Here is a 14811-nt window from a genome sequence, read left to right as displayed (position 1 = left end):
AGAGAGAGAGAGTGATAGTATATGTACACAGTCTCAGCAACAGTCTGCTTGGAATTATATTAACCCTTTCCAATTTGCTGCTTATAAGGATAAAGTGGACCTGAAGAAAAGGCAATGGGGAGCTGCATATGATCTACAAGCTCAGGTGGGTATCCCCATTCCCATCACTACAAAATTAATGCAGTTCACAAAACAAACAAGACACATAAACTGCACATATTGTAAGATGACGGGGGCCACAGTAATAATATACTGATACCATCCATCATTAGGCCTTTTTGATACGTTTCATTCCTTGTCTGCTGTGATCGGTGGATGTTTGTCTGGATTCATTCGTCACCTCAGGGAGCTGACGACTGCTGTGTGTCTGTAGCTAATGAGGACAATGGGGACCGGGTCACCTTGAGGGGTGTACAAAAACAAACGTTCTCCAGATACAGACTTTATCAAACTTTATTGTGACATTTCTCTTTACACTTGGCAAGCAGCTCCTCAGATAGCCCCCATCATAATTATGCTGGCAGACACTCAGTAGCCGTAATGGTGATAAAGTTGGGCAATTAAATATTCTCCTGGTCCAACACAGCCAGCCAGTCGGCTCTGCACGCACACTTGCTTACGTACAAAAAGGTGTGTATTTGGGTGTAAGCGACAGATATAAAGACACATTGTAAGCAAGAGAGAGAGAGAGAGAGAGAGAAAGCCCTGTTTTTTTAACTATGTATACATGCAAATGAAAGGCAGTGCTGTGAGAGTGGAAAGTACTCAAGACTGCTGACCTTTTAAAACAAAAGAGGGTGCAGCGACATAACAGTGAGGGCAATACACTTTATGTTGATTGTGCATTCTTCAAGAACCTGTCCATTGTCATCAGCATGTGTTCTTTCTCACTGCTCACTCCTCATCAGTTTGAAATATGGATTTCACTGCCAGGGGTTTCTGAAGAGAAAAGGGGTCTGCCATGACATCTGCTTACAGAGAAACTGAGATTGTAGTGAACCAGGAGAAATGAACAGGGGACTGAGATATAGAGTGAAAGACAAATGCAGTTGTACACAGATGAAGGAGCAAAGGGGAAAAAACAAGCCCTTTGTGATTTCCTGATGCAGCAGAGCAATTCCATTTTCAAAGCTGCCTATAATCTATCATTTTATCACCAACCCAGATGAACACGTAGTCTATTTTCTCTATCAGCATACTTAGGGTTTTCAAGGTCACTTCTGCATCATGTTCAATTCTTGATCAGTATTCATTTTGTACTAGATGGCAAGCTTTCTATTTAGCTAAATACAATGCGGTCTGCTTTAGGGACAGCTGATGAGCAGAAAGTCTCCCCTGAAAGGGTCACCTGCTGCGTGGCGTGTGCAAGTGCACGTCTCTCCCCAAAATGCCAAGCGGGATCACATCTCCAGACATCAGGGAAAAGGAGGGGACGCTCCCCTCTATTTAGTCTCCAATCTGGTTCGTCCTCTCTCCTGGTTGTTTGTGTCACTCTCTCTGATAGCCTAAAGCACCGGTGTGTCTGACACTTTGAGGGAGTCAATTCGTTATCATTGTGGATGAACTGAATGGACGTCCTGCTGATGATTAATCTATTAAATCTTTCAAAGCATTAGTCAGGAATACTGGGTGAACTGTGAGATGCAATATATGCACACAAAAGGAAAAAACATGAAAACACATATGCCGGCGTACCAAAAAGCCCACAGAGACATATACTGTACATTCAGTACAAAAATGTGCAGATGCAAACCCAACTCGCATCATTTGACTGGTCATACAGTCATCAGTGCATTTGTATGAGCGTCCCACAGACCGCTGACTAATGTGGTGAGTCCTTGTTTGGCACACAGAATTTGCCCCGCAGCATCCTGTCCTTCACTCTGACCTTTGTTGTATTTCTCACCAATGAGTCAGTATATATTTTACTCTATTAATTTTCATCTATCTTTCAGAATTTGCTTTAACAACAATGTACAACAATTCAAAGTGTCTACATACAGAAATTCAAACTGCAACACAGATTCAAATAGTGTAAGGGTGTGTGGGAGTGCAGAATGCCGGGATAAATTATGTAATTTAATTTAATAAGTCTGTTTGCATACATACAGCAGGTGGTTCATGTACAGATTACACACTTATGTACACTACATATAGCCTGCTTAGTTTTAAATTAGACAATGATGAATAACACGTGGACCAAAATGGCTACACAGGATTCAAATGTGAATGTTTTGTTAAAGCCAGTGTCTTAAGTTCTTACATTCTCTGAAGTTTGACAGATTTAAGATACAATACATTCTGCATGTTTGGTATACGTAAAGCTATTTGTGCATTCCATAAACTGTGTCATTTTTATGAAAGACATGGTTCAATATAACCAAAAAGAACCAAAGCAAAGGCATAGTATAAGAATCTATGGGCTCAAATATTAGACCTGAGTGTCATTTTCCTGCTTTAAATTTGTAATGAGATATTAAAAACACTTTGATTGCTCAATTTATTTTGTGTTATCTAAATGATGAAATACTTTCTGCTCAAATTCTATTTACACTTTCTCAAAATGTTTATTTGATTCACATGCTCACACAAAAGTGACATGAGACCACGGAAATTATCTCTGGGCATCATTTCACATGCTTATAAGACCTTTATTTGAGACTTAAGTACAGTACATCACATCTAGTATTCACTGGGTCTGCTGCGCCCTGTGCAATAAAGCGGGCATGTCACGGAAAATACTAATGGCAATAAAAAACACAATAAAAAAGACTAAATGCACACACTCACAGAGCAAACGTATTTGTGAATTTTATTCCACCCAGTCATGACCCTCTAAGCTCTAAATGTAATTTTATTTTCTTCCTGTTATGAAGCACCTCAGGGAATGACTCAACGGGAAAGAAAGTCCTAAAACACATTTGTCGCCTCCAGCCATCTAACTCACTGATGCTGGCATGCTGACAGGCAGCAGAATAAACCACCTTCACCACCACCACCTTAATAAATCTGTCATATATGACCATCATGTTCATCTATCCCTCACTACACCCCTCATGCCGTCATCCCAATCATTTCCATCTACATCTTACGTTGAACACACAAATAAAAGGCATGAAATATTCCCACAATAATGAGGACAACATGGTGGCAGGTCAGGAGTGAGTGGATGAGTGCTTAAGAAAGTGTAAAAAAAGGGAAGGAAACATTTTACACAAAAGGACCATTTTGTGTTACTGTAACAGATGACCGAGAGAGGTTGTCAGTGGGCATGAGAGCAGCTGACATGGCAGAATTCAACCCTATAATTCACCTTGAAAGACCCCTTGCTGCTATCACGATGGCTAACAGCGCAACACCGGGAAAAGTCCTGGTGGTGAGGTGAGAGGATGTCGGATGAAAGATGAGGTAAGAGAAGACAGTAAAAGGGAAGCAGAGACAGAGCAAGGGAAAGGAAAGAAGCAGGGAAAGGTGGAGAGCAGAATGGTAATCCCTATGATTCACGTCTGCATGCAGACAGAGCAGAGGTCTGCGGCTACCCAGGGAGCATAGGGAATCAATCAGATATATTTGGAGGTAAGAGGAAGAGAAAAAAGTAGGGGGGTGACCCTCGCACTGAATGAATGGGCACTTTTGTGTGTGTTTGTGTGTGTGTGTGTGTGTGTGTGTGTGTGGGGGGGGGGGGGGGGGGGGGGGGGGTATGGAAATGTCAGCACTCTTAAGTCAGAAGACAGCACTTTCCTTCCATCAAGCAGCCATTCTGTCAAGTCCACTGAGACGAACAGAGCCTGTGCCAGCCAGTCAACAGGCCCTCGATGAAGGCCATTTATATTACATGCCCTGCCCTCGCAACACTTGCTCAGAACCAAGGTGAAGTCAGCATTAAAAAAAGTCGTAAACTTTGAGGTAGACTGGAAATGAGTTGAGACGTCAGAGCGAACATGAGCAGGATGTGAAACAATGCCTTTCAGTCAACGATACAAAAACACTTGTAACACATACCCATGAATGTGAAAATATCAGGTCCACTTTATTTAAGAAAAAGGAAAAGCTATACATACTCAACAATGGCAAAGTGCTGATTCAAACAGTGAGGCTAAAATAACTTTGCTCAGCATGGTGCTGCTGCTCTGATTTCCACTGACAATTGAAGCCACCAGTTGGACTCCTAAGCACGGATTAACCACAGAAGAAAAGTCATCGCAAAGACACGGACATATCACCTTGCTGAAGTGAAAATAGCCTGTTCAGCTGATTTGATTACTGAGCTTAAAGTGAGGTGGTTGAGAGAGAGCGAGAGAGAGAAAAATAAAGAGAGAAAAATAAAGAGAGAAAAAGAAAGAGAGATAGAGAAAAAGAGAGAGAGAGAGAGAGAGAGAGAGCCTCGCAGACCAGAAAAGGGAAGGCCAAATACATCTAAGGCAGAAGAAAGAAGAGCTTATCTACCCATTTCACTTGATGGTCCATCAGCAGATTTCATTCCAATGAGTGAATTGGCCCTCTTCTAGTATTTCCAGGCAAGTTAATACACTCGTGCTGGGAGTTATTCTGGGTTCCAGGGGTTATCTGGAGCAGAGACAATAAATCCCAGGCCCTGTGTCAGTTATCAAAGGGCTACAGATTAAAGGGTTGATGAATATTTGATAGCTGATCTCCACCAGGAAATCAAAACCACTACATCCTGGAGGATCGCCTCACTCTTACTTGTCAAGCTTTTAGAACCATGATGACTCCGCTGCTGGGTCTCCTCTGTGCTGAGACCTATGGCTGAGACAAAAGTCATTTTCCACAGATGCCACTCCACCTTCCTGCTGCTTTTGTGTTCGAGTAAGCAGGAGGTGGCTCTTTACGGGACAGCAAATAGCACGTTTATGAGCCCATGTGCTATGTTGCCACATCATATACAGCCAAATTGAATCACACTCAGTGTGACACTGCTATTATTTCAGGAGTAATACACTGAAGTATCGCAGAATGTTCAGGTGATTTCTTGTTCTATCCTTCAGCGTGAAAAAGTAATTTAAGAACTGATCCGTACAACAGCATGAAGTTTAAATTATGGCACTATTAGAGCGATGCCGCAAAGACACTTTGGTTTGTCACTCAACTGTTTTCAAACGGGGCCTGGACAGTTTGATAAAACAACCACATTTGGTGAGCAATAAAGACTGAATTATACAACATATTGAACCTAATAACAGAGAGACACGTGAGACAGCTGTGTGGTGGAGAACCTGATTCACTAATGTGCTCCATGTAATACTGTATATCCTGACAGAAGGGCTTTGTGGGCAAATCATCCTGGGTTTTCTCTTTCCTCTCCATCTCTCCTCTCATTACAGGTCATTACATGATGACACTGATGATGAGCTTCCTGCCGATCAGCGTTGCTGGTCAGCTGTTTATTTATCAGAAGTGGTGAACTGACAATGGTCAATAAAGTTAAATAGCTCCAGAATACAGGAAGCTCTCATTTGCATGAATAGCTATCAACCCCTTAACGTACAGTTTCCCCCCCTTTTGTTTTACTTTGTGTGACACATACACATTCTGTATAATCTTGTTTCAACTCTTCATTCAAGCTTTTGATATTAACATTGAGTTAAGATTAAAACATAAGATTATTCCCTTAACGGGAAATATACTAAGATGTCTGATTTTGTCTCATTTCATGCATATTTCCCCAAAGTTCTGTGAGTTTGAACAATGTTAGAATGAACTGCATGTATTTGTAAAGAGTGGGCCGCATCGTCCATTACAGTAAGACACCAACATTTGAGCAAATTGCCTTGATCAGGCCAAAATAACATTTGTCGTGCAGTGCTGTATTAATGAAAACTCATGAAAATGAGAACATAGTGTCCAGTTAACCTCATTGAAATGTAGTCTTCAGTAGCATACTGTACTTTACTTAGGTATCTTAGTATTAGGGATCATTTACATTTTAATCTTAAAGCTCAAATCAAAAGAAAAGCTCAAATCAAAAGAACAGCAGCGGACCTCTGCCCACTGCTCAACGACGTCAATCCAGATTCTAGATACCAATAACTCAAATTACTCATTACTGTTTACACAAAGTGCTTAATTATTTAGCAGTCACTGTAGCATGAGACCATATGAATGGGAGAAGCCAGGAAGGCTGTGGTACATTCAACGCCTGACACAGATTCTTAGACTCTTGGTGAGTAAATGATAAGGTGCAGGATATACCAAAGCCCACACCTCTGTGGCTAGGAGCTGGATCAGATAACACAATAACGGATAGGAGTCGGTCACAGTCGCAAATTAGATTTTTACTCTTAATGACAGTTTTAAATTAAATTCATGTGTGCAGCTACAGCTAGCTGTTGAGGATGTGCGTCTGTGCTATCCTAAAGACCTACAGTATAGGGAGTTCAAACACCTTATCAGTATAATTTAATCCACATGAAGGCTAAATTGGGGAATGTAAGGAATTCTTGCCACATATTGTCACACAAGCATAGTTATAGTAATTTTATGGCACATTGTTTCATGATGCAGCTTAGTAACGCAGTGTTTCAAATCAATCAAAGTCAGCAGGTTTTGGTAAAAGGACAAGTAGCAGGTAAGGTGCAGGTAGTGATATATTCTTTTTCTGACTTGATATTACCTCCCACAATTAGACAGTTAGACAAAAATAACAAATACAAATAATAAAAATATATATTATGTTTATATAGGCTACAACTCTTAGTCTCCAGCACTCCTGTTTATGTCCAAACCAACATTTACTGCTGCTCTTTGGCAAATGGGGCTATTGTGATCAGCTGTAACAGGGGTTTGTCATTCAGTTAAAAACTGACAAGGTAGGCTGGACTACAAGAGAATATAGCATCTGTAGCGACAGAAGAACTTCCAAAGTTTGAAACAAATAGGCTGTAGGCCTATAATACCCGAATCGACGACGAGGCTTTACAACTTACAATACACAGCGGTATATTACACAATAGGCACATGCAAGTCATTCTTTCGCATCGTAATCTCATATAAACCCATGCCAGATACTGATTTATCTTGCGTTAATTGTGCCCTGTAATTTTTTTTTTAATTGTTTTTTAAGTGCAGCCATCATAACCAGTGTGATTGCAAACAGTAGAATACTGCACAAACCTGGTCAGCTGTCCCGTGCGTGTTTCCGCGGTGTCCGAACAGCTGCAGCCTCAAACTTTGTGACGCGCTCTTCTCTTCTCATCCGCTCCTGACTGCTGCTGCTGCTGCTGCTGCTCCTGAGCGGCGATTTGCGAGGAGACACGACTGGAAGCAGGCAGAGGCTCTTAAAGCTCCCCACCCACTCCAGCCTCCCCCAGGGTGCACAGCCAATCACAGATGAATTATACATAAAGTAGGCTATATGTTTTAATATGAAACTACAGAAATACCTGTGAATGTTTCAAGATATTAAACAAATATTTGTTACTGCACAATTAATTCCCCATAGTGATAATGTTGCCTGGGAACATTGCCCTTCATAGATAAACTCACTGTTGTACTTCACATACACACCATTAGCAGGTTTTCCTCGGGGTACCATGAACTGACATTGAATTGCCCTATTCTCCTCAATTTATTCTCACCCTCATTACCTTCCTCCATCCATTTCTTAAACTGCCTAATCCACCCAGCGTGCTCTCTTCCAGTTCATGTGGTGTGCATGTAGGGAAGCCAACAAGCATCTGTGCAATCTGTTGCCACCTGCTACCATCCCTCCATCCCACTGCCAGCTGCCCCCGGTGCCAGTCGCCTCACCTGTGTCCCCAGTAGGGCAGGTCAGAGCTGGAACGTGTGGGACAGAAGCAAGAGTGTAGTGGCAGACGGCTCGTACGTGTGGAGAGGCTTTAATTAGATTCTTTGCTGTCATTCTTTTGGTCCTCACAGACTCACCTCCACAGTAGTCATGTAATTAATAAAGGGATATTGCAAAACAGCTTCCTTGAACAATTTTTTTGCAAAGAAATAAGAGCTCATTTAATGCTCCATTTGGAAATATTACCTAACTATCACCACAACACTGCAACTACTGTATGACTCAAATGTGATTTTCCTTTCTGTGGTTCATCAGCAACTGGCAGAAGAGCAGAATCTGAAAATGTGTGAAGTGTTCAGTTGAAAACAATGGAAGTATACCAACCCAAACTGAGGTTTGATGACATTTTGTATCCTCCAATATAATATCCATTTGATCCATTGATTTTAATCTCACCGCTTTCTGAACAGAGGCTAACAAAGTGCAGGAAGGAAATGTTACTGAACAATGTCAGATATCCCCTGCTGGTTCATTGCACAATGGCAAGAGTGTGGGCAGACAAAGCTGAGTGTTCAAACCTTTGACAACCCAGCTGGACGTACATCTATTATTATTGTGCTAATTCTAATTAAAGCAATTTTTCTTGGAACAAAATGGCAGCTTTACATAAGGAGCTGAAAATGTCCACATTTTAAAGTGTGTATAAGTGTGTGTGTGTGTGTGTGTGTGTGTGTGTGTGTGTGTGTGTGTGTGTGTGTGTGTGTGTGTGTGTGTGTGTGTGTGTTTGTCCCTGTGGCTGTGGGGGCTGTGGCAAGTACATTATGGATGTGAAGTGTGTCACTTTCCTTGTAGTGTTTGTCAGTGTGTATGTGTTTGTCCATGTGTGCATGTGTGTGTGTGTGTGTGTGTGTGTTTTGTGTAGGAGGATGGGAATGGAGCTAGAGAGCCAATATCAATGCATGTTGGCTAAAAACTCCTAGTCTGCTAACCTGAAAGGGGTGTGGTGTGTGTGTGTGTGTGTGTGTGTGTGTGTGTTTGTGTGGAGGCAGGTGGCCATGGCCAATCAATAATCCTGATAATGAGATCTGAGGGGTGTCATTATGGTTGCCCCTCGAGCATACAACGCCTCCTCTTCTTCAAAGAGCATCGTTGTCTTCTCTCCTCCGAGCGAACATGCACCTCATTAACCTTTGCAGTCAACGGCATTTACTTTTTCCCGACATGTTCAGTAGTTGTAAGCATATAAACCTTTTTTCTCTCTTTGTAACTTTAGCAGTTTGGAGGTTTTTAATTAAGTTGAAGGTTTAGTTTTTTTTAACTTATACAAATTTGCAGAATCAACCAAGTCTGTGAATAGATTCGAGCAGAATTATTGACTCATTCATTAGTTTGGAGTGTAATCCTCTCTAATACTCTATCTGTTAACTTTTTGTCATGCTGACAGACAAACAGCACTGTGCGACATGTTGTGATTAACAGCTGAGTAAATTACTTTTGGAAAATATCCCACAATAATTCAAGCATTCTGACCCACCACTACCTCACCAAAATAACCCTGACACAATTTAATAATGCTTACATTTACAGTAAACTTTGTTTTTTTACAGTGAGCAGCTGTGATGACAACGTATGTTTGAGGGTAAGGGTTTTCAACGCCAAGTGTAATCATTTTCTCCTCCTTCCTAAAGTCAGCTTTCCCTCGTGGCGGTAATCCCTCCCATGTTGAACACCAGCACAAGGATTATCACAATACTGTAATATGCATAAAAACCAGAGGCCATTTTCAAAGATAAAGTTAACAGGGTGTCTGAAAGTCATCAAAACATCTGGGAATCAAAGCTGCTTTGTAACTAGTGGCCTTTAGAGCTGTGTCACTCCCCTGGTGGTGTGTGTATGTGTGTGTGTGTGTGTGTGTGTGTGTGTGTGTGTGTGTGTTGTGTGTGTGTGTGTGTGTGTGTGTGTGTGTTGTGTGGTGTGTGTGTGTGTGTGTGTGTTGGCTGATTTAGTAGTACAGAGGAACCTTGCAACTTGAAACCAGAATGACACGAGTTTGGTCCCCCTGCTGTGGGAGCACTCATTCTGTGTGGTACTGAAGTGCAGTTTAGAAAGACATTTAAGACAACGTCAACTGCGTGCACAAATATAAGAGAAAATCAGCAAAAATGCTTCACCGGCTAAAACCCAGTGCTGGTGGACAAGCACATTTTCACAGCATGCAAGGAGACATTTTGTAAGTGAGCAAAGGATTAGACATCTATTTACATGTAGCTATCAACACAGAATTGCAAACACTTTTACTCACCATTTCCTGTGCTCATTTGATCATATTTGTAAGATATGTTTAATGTTTGATCTAAGAAGGATCAGCAGTTGAAAAAATAACTGCATGAATGTGTGTGTATACGTGTATGTGTGTCTTTGTGTGTCCTCCACTGTTAGGGATGCTGAGAGCCGAGGCTTTGTCTCCCCAGGGGTTTCCTACAAGCTGCAGGGAGGTGATTGGTGAAAAAGGTTTAATCGTTTCCACTCAGTCCTGGCTATGGACCAACATTCCTCATATAGGTTCACATAGCGTCACCACAGTGCAAGCTCACATACCATTCCAGTCCCTGACACACACACAAACACACAGATACGCACACACCATAACCTATCAAACCTCAAACAGCTCCACTTCATGGTCCATTTGAATTCTATTTTTGTTTAATTATTCTAAAGCATCTGGCCAGGTAGATCCAAGGTTTAGCAGCTGTGGGACTGTGTGTGTGTGTGTGTGTGTGTGTGTGTGTGTGTGTGTGTGTGTGTGTGTATTCCACTACAGGGAAACCTTGTGGCTCAGAATAATTAAAAAATGTTATAAAGAATAAAACAGCTCAGGTGTAAACACGTTTTACTTGTGAAGTTATTAAAGGAGGTGTGGCATAAATAAACACCATTATGTAATGTAGTAAAACAAAGTGTGTTTGATTTTGTGAATCACATTAATTCCACTTATGTCCATTTTCTCTATCAATATTAAAAGAGTACTTCACCAATATAGCATTGCAGTCATGTACTACTGTAATCACAATGAACAGTTAAAAAAGCATAAAAATCGATGTTTTTTTTTTATTCAAGACATTCCTCCTTGTCAAAACCTGGCACCTACATCACCCACAATGCAACTTAATTGCTGAGAGTTTGTGCTTGGATTTGGGTGTGTTATGCTGGTAGCTGCTAATGTAGCCTCTGCCGCTAGCCTCAAGCTGAGATATGGAGCGAGCTGCAAATGTCTTGTAAGATCATTTCTGTCTAACTAAGCACCTCCAGATTTGTTTCATTTTTAAACTTGTCATCTTGAGACCCAACTGATGATGACTCAAGTGACATCACGCAAGGCAATATATCAGATTTCACACTGCTCCCTCTGGAGCCACAACAGGTTTTATACAACTTGTTTTACATGTGCAGAAGTACTCCCCAAGACCTGTAATCAGACTTTAGTGTCTAATGTAGGTGGAGTTGCCCGCAATTTCCACACTGTGGGACAAACAAAAAAAAAAAAAATTCTAAAAGCGTAACAACCGTAGATCAATGTCTTGAGATTGTCCAACACTCCCATTACGGGGAAATACCTAACCCTAACCCTAACCCCAGCTTCCAATGAGACATTAGCTCAACCCTTGACCTTGGTAAGACAATTCTGAGGATTTATTTTCTGTCCCCAGCAGGAGAATAGTGTGGTTAAATGCATGGTCTTAGTTATTCATAAGAGCTTTAATTATGCATGGATGTTTGACACTAGGAAACAGTCCTTGAGTAGAGGGAGAAAACAAGTGATTCTGAGCCAGGGACATTTATTCCTCCAAAACTTAAAGCAAAATGATTGATGGCCATCTAATATCAGCTTTGGAAATGAAATGTAAAGCTTTAAAGATCTGTTCATGCTGAAGAAGTAGACAGTGATTGGAGGAGTCTGTCAGACCAGGCTGTCAAAATCACTTTGTAGGCTACTGCTACTCAGGATGTAATTTCCCTACTCTGAGAACGAGAGAGAGAGAGAGAGAGAGAGGCAGAGAGAGCAAATGCAAGAGAGGGAGGGAGAGAGAGTAAGAGATTGGGAAGAGGGGGGACTGAATTAAATCAAAATGAGAGGACACTTGGTTCAGATAACAGAGTCTGATGGCGCCAGTTGAGTGATGATGCACCGTTTCAAATTTTCTCCACACGATTAGCATCACCAGTGGATTAATTCTGTCTACATTTAAAGTGATTAATCATTCCTATAAATTAATGAAACAAATAGTAAATATATTAATAATGAATGAGGGATAAGCCTTGCCAGAAAGGCAACCAGCCATGGCGCTGCAATGCATCACTTTCAGATTTGTCAATTGCATTTTTTTCACACACAAAAGCACACGTGCGCACACACACACATACAAACACACACGCGACTGTTCTTAACACTTACTGTATTTTGTCATGGGGGCATACTCAATTTTCCAGAGTCAATGCGACCTGTTTAACCCTTCACTTCAAAGGCAATACGTCATTACCATCCCTTTTACCTGTGATTAAATAGATGAGGCCAAGGATCAATCTCCCCTAAATCATGTGACACCTTGAGATGTTGAAGTGTAAATACCACACAGAGTAACTCCTATACCAATGAAGATATCAGGTTTTGATCAGCTGAGTGACCCATGGAGCCTCCGTCGATTGATGCCCACTGACACTGGAGTGGAGTGCTGTATTCCCCAGCCACACAGAGAGCAACTACCCAAGAAATTACACATGCAGGTCAGCATCGCGTCACCGTCAGTGCTGCTCTGCATCCAGCCTGCAAAAAACATGTCCACTCATCACACTGACATCCCATCAGCACAGTGAAAAAGCAATTAATTTTTCACTTGCTTGTGATGACAGCTAACTAATGAAAAATACTATTTTGCATACATTTATGACCATTTTAAAAAATGAAGTGGAATGGAAAACATGCCTAATGACATAATTTGTTTGTCCCACGGCAAATATAGAATTACCAAATTCTTTCATTCATGGCTCTTTCATATCAATAATAAACTAATAATCTTATTTTGCAAATCATTTTAAACTTAATTCTATTTTATTTTGGACCGTTGCACAGTACTGGAGTTTGAAAGAACCTCCCCAAAAACTTTTCAAGTGTTTCCTTCTGTGTCTGTTGTCTGACTCATCCGTACCTGTAACTCTACTATTCACGCAGAATGAGGAAAGCCCGTACTGAGTAGTGAAAAGATCTGGTCGGTTTTTAGAAACATTCCAGCTGCGCTGTAAGTTTAGTTCAACTAAAGAGCATGGTTGGTGCATGGTTACCTGAGGAAAGTTGAGTTGTCATGGGTAAAAATCAGAAATTGCCTTTGGAAGCACACCTGAACTGTATGAAGTGAAGCAAGTGCACAATCACCTTTCTACTGAGATTAAGGGACATTCAAGGACCAGACATTGCGCTAGGGCCTAAAGAGGACTCATTAAAAATTCAAAATTGCCTCTCCTCCCTTCATCAGTCACTAGAAATGAAAGGTAGAGGAGGGGGTGTAGGGGAGTTTTGATATTTTTGCCTAGGATTTAATGTCCTCCCTTTGCATTTATCAAAAACCCTCTCCCCCACTTCCTTAATTCTTCCCCTTTTCCTCTCCACCTTTCTTACTGTCTTTTGTCTGGTATCCATCATGAGATCTGACTTTAATATGCTTTACTGGGGAATATAAGTCATTCATCACAGTACGGTGAGGCCCAAGACATCGCCATGCTACACTTTTTATAGGCTGGGCTATATGCCTCAGCAGTAGCATTGGCCAGCTGTCGAGCTGCTAATGCCTCTATTTATTCCGCCAGGCAGGCCTGATACAATCCATCACTCCAGGCCCGACTACTCTGCCTCACACCTTTTATGCTGCTCCATAGTAAACATTTCTCTAGTCACATGATTGGCTTTTTTTAAGGATGGATGGATAGGCAGCATTAAATAACAGATAAGGAAAATTAGGAAAAAGAATTTAGAAAGAAACTAGGAACAGCATGAAAAAAAAAAATCCCCCTCTCACCCCTTGTGGGGTGGTATGTGTCATCCTCAAGCTCGGGTCCTCTACCAGAGGCCTGGGAGTTTGAGGGTTCTGCGCAGTATCTTAGCTGTTCCTAGGACTGCACTCTTCTGGACAGAGACCTCTGATGTTTCACCTGGAATCTGCTGGAGCCACTCTCCCAGTTTGGGGGTCACAGCTCTGATTACCACTGGCACCACTGTTGCTCTTCCTTTCCACATCTTTTCTAGCTCCTCTTTCAGCCCTTGGTATTCTCAAGCTTCTCGTGTTCCTTCTTCTTGATGTTGCTGTTGTTGGGATCGCCACATCTATCACTACTGCCTTCTTCTGCTGTTTGTCCATCAACACGATGTCTGGTTGGTTAGCCATCACCAGTTTGTCAGTCTGGATCTTGAAGTACAGGATCTTAGCTCGGTCATTCTGACTACCTTAGGAGGTGTCTTCCATTTTGACCTTGGGACTTCCAGCCCATACTCGAGGCAGATGTTCCTGTACACTATGACAGCTACCTGGTTATGGCGTTCCATGTACGCTCTTCCGGCCTGCATCCTACACCCTGCTGTTATGTGCTGTACTGTCTCAGGGGCATCCTTGCACAGTCTGCACCTGGGGTCCTGCATGGTGTGGTAGACCCCGGCCTCTATTGATCTTGTACTGAGTGCCTGTTCTTGTGCTGCCATGATTAGCGCCTCTGTGCTGTCCTTCAGTCCAGCCTTTTCCAGCCACTGGTAGGATTTCTTAATATCATCCACTTCTTCTATTTGTCTGTGGTACACGCCGTGCAGCGGCTTGTCCCTCCATGACGGTTTTCCTCTTCCTTGTCCTCACCTTTGGGTTTCTGCTGCCTGAGGTATTCACTAAGCCCTTCATCTTTGGGGGCCATCTTCCTGATGTACTCCTGGATCTTTGTTGTTTCATCCTAGACAGTGGTCTTGATATTCACTAGCCCTCGGCCCCCCTCGCTACGCTTGGTGTACAGTC

General features: G+C 41.9%; 1 protein-coding gene across 1 annotated transcript in view; it reads right to left on the bottom strand.

Annotated features, from left to right (window-relative positions):
- The window catches only part of LOC116695534 (cortexin-1), a 45533-nt gene extending 38267 nt beyond the window's left edge, over positions 1-7266 (bottom strand). The window contains exon 1 of the mRNA XM_032525844.1: positions 7132-7266. The gene's annotated coding sequence lies outside the window, so the exon portion shown is untranslated. The remainder of the gene's footprint in view (positions 1-7131) is intronic.
- Between the last annotated feature and the right edge of the window lie 7545 nt (positions 7267-14811).

The sequence above is a fragment of the Etheostoma spectabile genome, chromosome 9 (assembly GCF_008692095.1).
Source record: "Etheostoma spectabile isolate EspeVRDwgs_2016 chromosome 9, UIUC_Espe_1.0, whole genome shotgun sequence".
NCBI lineage: Eukaryota > Metazoa > Chordata > Actinopteri > Perciformes > Percidae > Etheostoma > Etheostoma spectabile.
This window is presented reverse-complemented; position numbering and strand designations above follow the sequence as displayed.